The sequence below is a fragment of the Heptranchias perlo genome, unplaced genomic scaffold (genome assembly GCF_035084215.1).
Source record: "Heptranchias perlo isolate sHepPer1 unplaced genomic scaffold, sHepPer1.hap1 HAP1_SCAFFOLD_47, whole genome shotgun sequence".
In the NCBI taxonomy this organism is placed as follows: Eukaryota; Metazoa; Chordata; class Chondrichthyes; order Hexanchiformes; family Hexanchidae; genus Heptranchias; species Heptranchias perlo.
The window spans coordinates 1,763,613-1,775,107 of record NW_027139484.1 but is presented as its reverse complement, the minus strand read 5'-3'; the positions used below and the strand labels follow the sequence as shown (position 1 = coordinate 1,775,107).

General features: G+C 43.5%; 1 non-coding gene across 1 annotated transcript; it reads left to right on the top strand.

Moving 5' to 3' along the window:
- The first annotated feature begins 10,771 nt into the window (after positions 1–10,771).
- On the top strand, positions 10,772–10,844 carry trnam-cau (transfer RNA methionine (anticodon CAU)). The gene has a single exon. It is a non-coding gene; the product is annotated as a tRNA-Met (tRNA).
- The last annotated feature ends 651 nt before the right edge of the window (positions 10,845–11,495 follow it).

Sequence of the window (11,495 nt, the reverse complement as noted above, 5' to 3'; positions counted from 1 at the left end):
TGATTTAATTAATATGTATAAATTTAATTTTAATTGAATGTACAAAGTACATTTATTGAACATATTTTATACCCACACAGGTTTCCTGACACCAGTAACCACAGAAATGAACAGTTGAATATATTAGTTGCATTGTGTTAGTGGGACCGATAGATTAGATTTCCTCTCACACTCTGCTGCAGTCTCTCCCTCTGAATCCCAGCCTCTCCTCTCACTGCATTGAATCCTCTGTCTCCTCATCCCTAGCGTCAGTTTATCTACTTTCCCAAACCAGCTGCTCCTGACTCCCTTCCAGTTCCTCCATATCCTTTTCCTTGTCTCCCTCCAATCTCACTCACTAGCTCGGTCTCCAGCTGCCTTTCCCGTTTAGTGCCAGCCCCTGTCGGCTCTCTTAACCCAGAGCAACAAACCAGCTGCACCTCCCCCTGGCCCCTCACCTTCCTGACCCTCCGCTCTCTTTCCTCGTCCGTCTGGAGCCCAAATCCGGCTTTAATCCGCTGGATTAGCGGTGTTTAAAACCCATTCTACCTTCCATACCGGCACTGCGCCCTCACTCAGCCCTTCCACTTTATTCACTTTCTGTATCCATCTCCCAATTCATTATTGATCATTGTGTTTAAAAACATCTCTCTGCCCGAAAGTGCTGCCCAGGTCAATCAATCACTTTCCACCCTTCGATGCAGGAACAAAGCTGGAAATTTCACCCCAAATCCTCTCAAACAGCTGCTTTGACTCCAGGTCTGATCAGTAATTTCTCTGCTTCCTTTTCTCTCTCTTACAGTTAACTTGGTGGCGATTGTGATCCTGTCCCGAGGAAAGTGCGGTCTCTCCAAATGTATCAGTCGCTACCTCGTGGGAATGGCAGTGGCCGATCTCATGGTCGTTATCATTCGTGTGATACTGGTGTGGATTAATGCAATGTATCGCCCATGGCCATTCCTGCTCTTTACTCCTGTGTGTAGTTCTATTATGTTCTTGAGTGGTGCAGCCTTCGTGGTTTCTGTTTGGCTCACAGTCGCTTTCACCTTTGATCGATTTGTGGCCATTTGTTGTGAGAAGCTGAAAACTAAATATTGCACCAAGAGAACGGCGGCTGTGGTTCTGGGAACAGTGACTGTGCTGGGCTGTTTGGTGAATATCCCCTGGTACTTTACATTTCAACCTGAATATACAATTAATAATGTTCCCTGGGGTTGTGAGACTATACTGAGCTTCCGTTCTTCCCCCGCATGGGCCGCATTTGACATGTTTGACCTAATTTTAACACCTTTTATCCCGTTCTGTCTGATCTTACTGCTCAATGTTCTGACTGTCAGGTGTATTATAATGTCCAGTCGAGTCCGCAGCGGATTACGGGGCCGCAGTAATGGAGAGAATCACAAGGACCCAGAGATGGAGAACCGAAAGAAATCCATCATTTTACTCTTCAGTATATCGGGCAGTTTTATACTGTTGTGGCTGACATATGTTGTATTTATCATTTATGTGCGAATTGCAGACATTGCGTTTTATTACTCCTACTCTGACCCTGTTTTTCTCACAGATCAAACATCAAAGATGCTGCAGCTTCTCAGTTGCTGTACAAACACGTGTATTTATGTCCTGACCCAGACTAAATTCAGAGAGGAGCTGAAGAACGCGGTGAAATACCCACTCAATCTAATTGTTAAATTAGTGAAATCATAGAAAGAGCTGAAGGGTTTCAAGCACTAGAACTAAATCCCATTTCATACTCCATCCCCTACACTTCCCGGGGGATGGAAAGTACATTTTATATTAGCAGCACAGAGCCCTGAAATGATCTTAAATCTGATTCTGAGATTATATTTTATTGATAATCTCACCTATTGAGGCAGGATTTGCTTTGCAGACAACACGTGAATTGTGGATCTAAATGGCGGCACTAAAGAGCTCAGCTGGACTTTAAATAACTGACCGCAAGACAAAATGGGCAAAGCTCGAAATCAAAGTCACTTCTGTGGACCTGATCAGGATGTGTGTACTTCACATAAATGTTGAGAGAGAGGGAGAGAGGAAGGGAGGGAGAGAGAGAGAGAGGGGAGACAGAGAGAGGGACAGAGAGAGAGAGAGGGGAGGTGGAGAACGGGAGACAGAGAGAGAGTGAGAAAGAAGGAGTGAGGGAGCGAGAAAGAGGGAGAGAAAGGGAGAGGCAATTGGAGAGAGACAGAGACAGAGAGAGGGAGACAGAGAAAATGAGAGAGGGAGAGTCAGAGACAAAGAGAGATTTGGAGAGAGACAGAGAAAGAGAGACAGAGAAAGAAAGACAAAGGGGAAGAGAGAGGGAAAGGGTGAGAGAGGGTGGGAGAGAGAGAGGGAGAGAAAGAAGGAGAGGCAGAGAGACAGAGAGGGAGATATAGAGAGAGGGAAGCGAGGGAAAGAGAATGACAGAGAGAGAGAGAGACAGAGAGAGTGGCACATAGATTGACCGAGAGAGAGACAGAGAGAGAGACCAGGAGAAAGACAAAGAGAGAGGCAGGGAGAGAGAGACACAGAGAGAATGAGAGACAGAGAGGGCAGAGAAAGGGAAATAAACAGATAGATAGAGAGGCAGGGCAGAGGGAGAGAGACGAGAGACAGAGAGAAGGACAGACAGAGAGAGAACACAAGGACAACATAAATGTACCAATTAGAAAAGTGCAGAAATAAAGAGAGGCAGAGACAGAGTTATTCAGAGACGGAGAGAAATAAAGAGTAAGTTATTAAGACAAAAGAGAAAAATAAAGAGAGAAAGAAAGTATATATATATATATATATATATTTATACTTTCTTTCTCTATATATAATGAGAGAGAGACACTGCCAAATAATTACAAAGGAGAGGAGAGGTTAATAGACAGAAGAAATCAATTCAAAATAACTAGAGACTGAGCAAGATTCAGAGCAAGAGAGTGTCAGACATAAAACGACAAAGAGAAAGAGAAAAGGAGGAACAGAAAGCAGGGAGAAAATGGAAAACAGGAGAGAGGGGGAGAAATACAAATATTAAAACAGAGACTGAGAGAGATGGAATGAAATACAGAAACAGATGCAAAGAAGAGTTCAAGAATTCAAATCGAAACAGAGAGAAAGAAGTAGACAGAAGCAGTGCTGGAGAGAGTGAGAAGCAAACAGAATGATATAAAGACAGATGGAAAGGGAAGGAGGAAGAGACAGATAGAAAGAAGGAAAAGGGAAAAGTAGATCCACAGAGAGAAACAAAGAGAGAGGTGATGCCGGGAGGCTGCACAACAAAGTCACCCAGCCTTGTCTACCTGACCCTGACCATTACTTACTGCAGGAGTTTCCCAGCTGCTCTGTGTCGTAAAATAAAATCATCTGATAAACGAAAGCCTGAGATTAAATCCGCTTCAGCATGTCTGAAGGAAAAGGACGATTAAAAGGAAGAAGGGCTGTTAGAAGGATTGTTAATGACACATTGTGAAAGATCACACAGCAGAGGATAGATCACCATAGCAATAATAACGATTCCAGGAGGGCTGGAGATGGTTTGAACTCCTGTCGGCTTGACTTGGTTACGTTGTGGACACTGAGAGAAAACAAGTGAAGTGTCAATCAATCATGGGTTGTATTTGTAGGAAACTATTTTTGATAAGCTAACGCCCCAGAGGTGTGGTTCTATGTTACAAAGAAGCTGGGCAGAAGTTGAGTGGGGAGAGACGCAGATCCACCACTGCTGCTCCAAACTCACATTTCGCTTCCTGGCAGCACCACCTCACCTGGAATCTTCATGACTGCTCGCAACCTCCCAGCTTGATGCCTCGATGCTGGTTTACAGGTTGCCTGTGAAGCAGATGACCTGGATGCCAGAGTAAGGCAGGCGACAGTACAACAGGATCCATCAAAACGCCTGGAATCTTCCAGGCAAGCTTGAGTCAACCATAAGGATATAACTTTCGTTATCAGCTTAGTCGAAGATAGATATTGGATTTCCAAACGGTTATGCATTTTCGGAATTCAGAATGTGTAGTTTCATTGGTGTTAAAGCAATTCTAAATCGGGTATAATCCCAAGATGTTGATTAAATTCAAATGTAAAATTTTCTAGTGCATTAAGAATAATAAATGATTGTTTTGTTCATAAAGCCATGGTTTGTGCCTGATGTTTCTTGAGGAGAAAGAGCCCATTATTTAAATATAAATTTTAACCTTTTGGAGATAAAAAGGCACTGCCCCAAATTAAAGTGTAAAATCACTTTGCACATTTTTATTCCTCCATCTGTACCAAGTGTAACTTTCCCAGTGAGCTGCTGGGATTCTGTAATAAATCATAATGTACTCTTACCCCTTCTGCTGTCTTACTAAACTGGGCAGAGTCCCGCAGCGCTCTCCTGTTATGTTACTGTTACAAGTCCGGTTATTGTTTCAGATTAAAGAAAAATATTCGATGTTAAATATACATACATATAATATTTGATTATATATTGTATTATATTTTCTACTCCAGAAGTTGTTGTCAAATAAGAAATTCAGGGGAACTTCTTTACCCAGATGGGCTGAATGGCCTGTTGCTGTGCCGTGCTGTATTCTATGTAAAATATATATACAGATATGTACGGGGTTAAATTCGATAACCCCCAGAATCCGGGCGCGGGGGTCGATTAACCCCCACGTCATTAACCTGCACCCGGTCATTGAGATGCAGACAGTCCGTGAGATTGGTGCTGCCTGGTGATTTCCTTGATTCCTGCGAGCAGCGCTGTTGAGCGGCTTCTCACCAGCAGGGGGCCACGATATTGCGTATGTGGCCAGCACCTCTTAAAGGCAGGCTGCACCTCTTAAAGGCAGCCTGACCTCACAAAGTCAAACATTTGATTCAGATACAAACCTCCGGGGTCATTTCTTCTCCTCCAGTTCTGATTGGAAGCTTCAGTTGAATTAAACAGACCATTGCTTAAAATGACTGGCTCCCAGTCACTGTTTTGAAACTATTTGTCAGCCTGTCTTTTTCAAACTGGTGAGTCTGTTTGGAATCTCTGAGAATGTTCATCAAGTCGTCAGTTTCCATAGTTAGTGAAAAAATGACAACAAAGAAACCAGGATGTTCGAAAGTTCGCTCACAGTTTCGTACAGTATTTGTGAATTATTTATTATTTTCTTTTCCAGTCAGGATCTCGTTGAGCTTTACAGTAAAACTGTTGTCTTGCTGCTACTATTTGTTTGTTCTCTTACTGTTTCATCAATTTGTTTGGCAGTTCAAGTCTAAAACAAGATCTAGTGTAATGTGAATCTTTCACCCTCTGAAGAGCAGGCACTATTAGGCACTGGATAGAACGAGTGGGCTGAGATAATCTGAAGGGGTTTCACTGTTCATTACCTGGAGCCCTTCAAATGTTACATTGATATCAGGACAAGCGTAAACGCTGATAAATTGGGAGTGAAGCCTCACCTAACAGAGGAGCTGCTTTTTCAAGCTTAGAAATACAGCTGATTTGAAATCAGCAAAATTTCACTTCATGAAAGTCGGCAAAAAGGCAACTATCTCTGAACTGTCGCCACGATTTGAAAAACAAGGACATTTTACTGATCGGGGAACAATGATCTTGTTCAAACCATACAAATTAAAAATCAATCCTAATTTTTTTTAAATAACGATCTGATATAAATCATTCTCCAACCAAACATTCCCAGGACATTGAGAGATTAAGTGAGTGGGTAAAACTGTGGCAAATGGAGTTCAATGAGGGGAAATGTGAGGTCATCCACTTCGGATCTGAGAAAGATAGATCAGAGAGTTTTCTAAATGGTGAGGAGCTCGGAACTGTGGAGGAGCAGAGAAATTTAGGGTCCAACTACAGAAATCATTAAAATCTAGTGGACAGTTACAGAAATAATGAAAAAGGCTAATAGAATGTCGGCCTTTATTTCTCGAGGGCTGGAATATAAAGGGGTGGAAGTTATGTTCCAGCTGTACAGAGCTCTGGTTAGAGCCCATCTGGAGGACTGCATTCAGTTCTGGGCACTGCACCTCAGGAAGGATATATTGGCCTTGGAAGGGCTGCAGCGCAGATTCACCAGAATTATACCGGAGCTGAAAGGGTTAAATTATGAGGACAGGTTGAATAGACAAGGCTTGTATCCCCCTGACTATAGAAGATTATGTGATGATCTAATTGAGGTGTTTAGGATGATTAAAGGAACTAATAGGGTAGATAGAGAAAAAAACTATTTCCTCTGGTGGGGAATCGACAACAATGGTGCATAACCTTGAAATTGGAGGTCGGCCGTGCAGGGTTGATGTCAGGAATCACTTATTCACACAAAGGGTAGTGGGAATCTGGAACTCCCTCCCACAAAAGTCTATAGAGGCGGGGGGTCAATACGAAATTTTGAAACATAGATTGCTACATTTTTGTTCGGCAAAAGTATTATGGATTTAGGAACCAAGGCGGTTGAATGAAGTTAAGATACAGATCTAATTAAATGGCGGAACAGGCTCAAGGAGCTGAATGGTGTATTCCTGTTCCTATGTAACTTTCTCGAGGGGCTGAATGGCCTCCACCTGTTCCAATGTAACAGGATCGAGGGACTGATTGGCCTCCTCCTGTTCCAACCGAACATGCTCGAGGGGCTGAATTTCGTCCAATTCCTGTATAACAGGCTCGAGCTGCTGAACGGCCTCCGCCTGTCGCTATGTAACAGGCTTGAGGGGCTGATTGGCCTTCAGTTCCTGTATAACATGCTCGAGGGGCTGAATGGCCTCCTCTTCCCACTTAACAGGCTCGAGTAGCTGAATGGCGTCCAGTTCCTGTGAAACAGGCTCGAGGGACACAATGTAATAGGACCATGATTCTGAATGGCCTTCAGTTCCCGTATAACAGTATCGAGGGGCTGAATGGCCTCCTCCTGTTGCTATCCGACAGGCTCGAGAGGTTGATTGGCCTCCAGTTCCTGGAAAGAAGGGCTGAATGGCCTCCTCCTTTTCCTGTGTAACAGCCTTGAGGGGCTGAATGTTCTCCAGAATCAGGAACTGTCGCTCTCGATTGGAAAATTGCACATATCACTCCGCTTTTTAAGAAAGGAGAGAGAGGGAAACCTGGGAATTATCAACCAGTTAGCCTAAGATCTGTTGTGGGGAAAATGCTGGAGTCTATAATTAAGGAGAGGGTGACTGAACACCTCGAGAATTTTCAGTTAATCAGAGAGAGCCAGCATGGATTTGTGAAAGGTAGATCGTGCCTGACAAATCTGAATCAATTTTTTGAAGCCGTGACTGAAGTAGTGGTCAGGGGAATGTCAATGGATGTTAATTATATGGACTTCCAGAAGGCATTTGATAAGGTCCCAAATAAGAGACTGTTAGCTAACATAGAAGCCCATGGAATCGAGGGAAAAGTACGGACTTGGTTCGGAAGTTGGCTGAGCGAAAAGCGACAGAGAGTAGGGATAATGGGTAGGTCCTCACATTGGCAGGATGTGACTCGTGGAGTCCCGCAGGGATCTGTCTTGGGGCCTCAATTATTTACAATATTTATTAACGACTAAGTTTGCCGATGACACAAAGATTGGTGGCATTGTAAGCAGTGTAGATGATAACATAAAATTATAAAGCGATATTGATAGATTAGGTGAATGGGCAAAACTGTGGCAAATGGAATTCAGTGTAGACAAATGTGAGGTCATCCATTTTGGATCAAAAAAGGATGGAACAGGGCACTTTCTAAATGGTAAAAAGTTAAAAACAGTGGATGTCCAAATGGACTTCCGGTTCAGGTACACAGATCATTGAAGTGTCATGAACAGGTGTATAAAATAATCAAGAAGGCCAATGGAATGCTGGCCTTTATATCTAGAGGACTAGAGTACAAGGGGGCAGATGTTGTCCTGCAGCGATACAAAACATTGGTTAGACCGCACCTGGAGTACTGTGAGCAGTTCTGGGCACCGCACCTTCGGAAGGACATATTGGCCTTGGAGGGAGTGCAGTGTGGGTTTACTAGAATGATACCCGGGCTTCAAGCATTAAGTTACAAGGAGACATTACACAATGTGGGTTGTATTCTCTAGAGTTTGGAAGGTTAAGGGGTGATCTGATCGAAGTTTATAAGATATTAAGGGGAACTATTTCCGCTGGTTGGGGAATCTAGGAGTAGGGGGCACAATATAAAAATTAGAGCCAGACCTTTCAGGAGTGAGATTAGAAAACATTTCTACACACGTAAAGGGTGGTAGAAGTTTGGAACTCTCTTCTGCAAACGACAATTGATACTAGCTCAATTGCTAAATTTAAACGTGAGATCGATAGCTTTTTGTCAACCAAAGTTATTAAGGGATATGGGCCAAAGGCAGGTATATGGAGTTAGATCACAGATCAGCCATGATCTTATCAAATGGCGGATCAGGCACGAGAGGCTGAATGGCATATCCTGTTCCTATATTACGATGAATGGCCTCTTTTATCTGTGAAACAGGCTGGAGGGGTTGAATGGCCTCCTCCTCTTCCTGTCGAACAGCCTTGAGGTACTTGCCGCTATTACGTCCAACGTGGCTGCCGTAATCACCTCCATTTTATCCAAGATCGCCGTCGTGCTTACCGCCATTTTGTCCAATATGGCCGCCGTACTTACCGCCATTTTTACCAAGATGGCCGCCGTACTTGCGACCATTTTGTCCAAGATGGCCGCCTTACTTTCATCCGTTTTGTCCAAAGTGGCCGCCATACTTGCCGCCATTTTGTCCAAGATGGCCGCCGTGCTAGCCGACATTTTGTTCAATATGGCTGCCATACTTACTGCCTTTTTGACCAAAACGGCCACCGTACTTGCCGCCATTTTGTCCAAGATGTCCTTCGCACCTGCCGCAACTTTGTCCATGACGGCCGCCGTACATGCGGCCATTTTTTTCAAGATGGCCGCTGTAGATTTAGTCTGGATGGAGTTAAGAAGCACTAAGGGGCAGAAAACACTGGTGGGAGTTGTCTATAGGCCTCTAAACAGTAGTGGTAATATAGGGGTCGGCATCAAACAGGAAATTAGAGATGCATGTAATCATGGGTGCCTTTAATCTACATATCGACTGGCCAAACCCAATTACCAATAATACTGTGGAGGATGAATTCCTGGAGTGTGCACGAGATGATATTTTAGACCAGTGCGATGAAGAGCCAACTGGGGAACAGTCTATACTTGATTGGGTATTGTGCAATGAGAAGGGGTTAATTAATAATCTTGTTGTGCGGGGTCCTCTTGGCAAGAGTGACCATAACATGATAGAATTCGTCATTAAGATGGAAAGTGAAGTAGTCCAATCCGAAACTAGGGTCCTAAATCGAAACAAAGGAAACTACGAAGGTATGAGGAGTGAGTTGGCTATGATAGATTGGGAAACTTCATGAAAAGGCATGACGGTGGATAGGCAATGGCTAACATTTTAGGAACGAATGCATAAATTGCAACAGTTTTTGGCATAAAAACACAAATGGGTAAGTGGCCCAACCATGGCTAACACAAGTAATTAAGGATAGTATTAGATCCAAAGAGGAGTCATATAAAGTGCCAGAAAAAGTAGCAAGCCTGAAGATTGGGAACAGTTTAGAATTCAACAAAAAAGCAACAAGCGATTGATTAAGAGGGTAAAATAGAGTATGAGAGTAAACTTGCAAGGAACATAAAAGTGGACTGTAAAAGCTTCTACAAGTATGTGAAAAGAAAAAGATTAGTGAAGACAAAAGTAGGTTCATTACAGTCAGAAACGGGAGGATTTATAATGGGGAACAAGGAAATGGCAGAACAATTAAACAAATACTTCGGTTCTGTCTTAACAGAAGAGGACACAAATAACTTCCCAGAAATGCTAGGGAATAGTGAGAAAGAGGAATTAAAGGAAATCAGTATTCGTAAACGAATAGTGCTGGAGAAATCAATAGGACTGAAAGCCGATAAAACCCCAGGGCCTGATAATCTGCATCCCAGAGCACTGAAAGAGGTAGTCATGGAAATAATGAATGCATTAGTCGTCATCTTCCAAAATTCTATAGATTATGGAACAGTTCCTACAGATTGGAGGGTGGCAAATATAAACCCACTATTTAAAAAAGGAAGGAGAGAGAAAACAGGGAACTACGCACCGGTTAGCCTAACATCAGTACTCGGGAAAATGTGAGAGTCTATTATAAAGGATGTGATAACAGGACACTCAGAAAATATCAACGGGATTAGACAAAGTCAACATGGATTTATGAAAGGGAACTCATGTTTGACAAATCTACTGGAGTTTTTTGAGGATGTAACTGGCAGAATAGATAAGGGAGAACCAGTGGATGTGTTTTATTTGGATTTTCAGAAGGCTTTTGATAAAGTCCCACATATAAGTGTGCAAAATTAAAACACATGGGATTGGTGGCAATATACTTTGAGCCAGAATTAAACCAGCGATTTGCCTTTCAAGTTTCAATCTCTACAAGTTTTCTGCACTACCAGCTGAGCTATGGAAGGGAAGCAGCAAAGGTCCCTCTCTTTAGTGATTGTTCACCGTGCGCCTTTTGACACTCCCGGACTCGTGGAGTCGTGTGGAAATGACCGAGACTGACTCGATACCTGCTCATACCGCAGCGCTGTGAGAGTGTGAGCTCCTAATTGCTTGCCGCACCCTGGGCCAGTGGAGAAATGAATAACGTGTCTGACCAGAATTCAGGAGATTGTTGGTTCGATTTCCACCTGGATGGATGGTTTTTGCAAACTGCCAATTCGTTCATGACTTTACACCTTGCAAACTGTCCGACTTGGTAGTGTTGCCTGGAGAGTTATGTTTCAAGTGCCTTCTTAGCGCAGCAGGTAGCGCGTAAGTCTCATAATCTGAAGGTCCTGAGTTCAATCCTCAGAGAAGGCATAATTAAGCTTTTTTTTCCATCTTTGCTCAAGACCAAAATCAAGAATTTTTGCTTCCTGCAGCACACCAAAAGATTTGCTGCCCCTTGACCTCTGTGTGCCATCGCACGCAGTGAAGCTTAAGAAGTACATGGACCATGGGCTCGCTGAAAACTGACGCCACTTTTTTTCTGGACAATTGACCCAAGTCAAAAGGTGTGTGGAGAATGCAACAATCTATCCTGCTATCTCTCACATGCTCAGCGAGAATCATAGAAAGGTTACAGCACGGAATGAGGCCATTCGGCCTATCGAGTCCGCACCGGCTCTATGCACGAGCAACCCAGCTAGTCCCACTCCCCCGTCCCATCCCCGTCGCCCTGAAAATGATTTCCTTTCCACGATTGAATCATCCCCTCGGGCAGTGCATTCCAGATCCTAACTGCTCGCTGTGTAAAAAAGTTTTTCCTCATGTCACCTTTAATTCTTTTGCCAATCACCTTAATTCTATTTCCTCTGGTCCTTGACCCTTCCACCAATGGGAACAGTTTCTCTCTATCTACTCTGTCTGGACCCTTCATGATTTTGAATACCTCTATCAAGTCTCCTCGCAACAGTCTCTGTTCCAAGGAGAACAACTCCAGCTTCTCCAGCCTCTCCACGTAACTGGAGC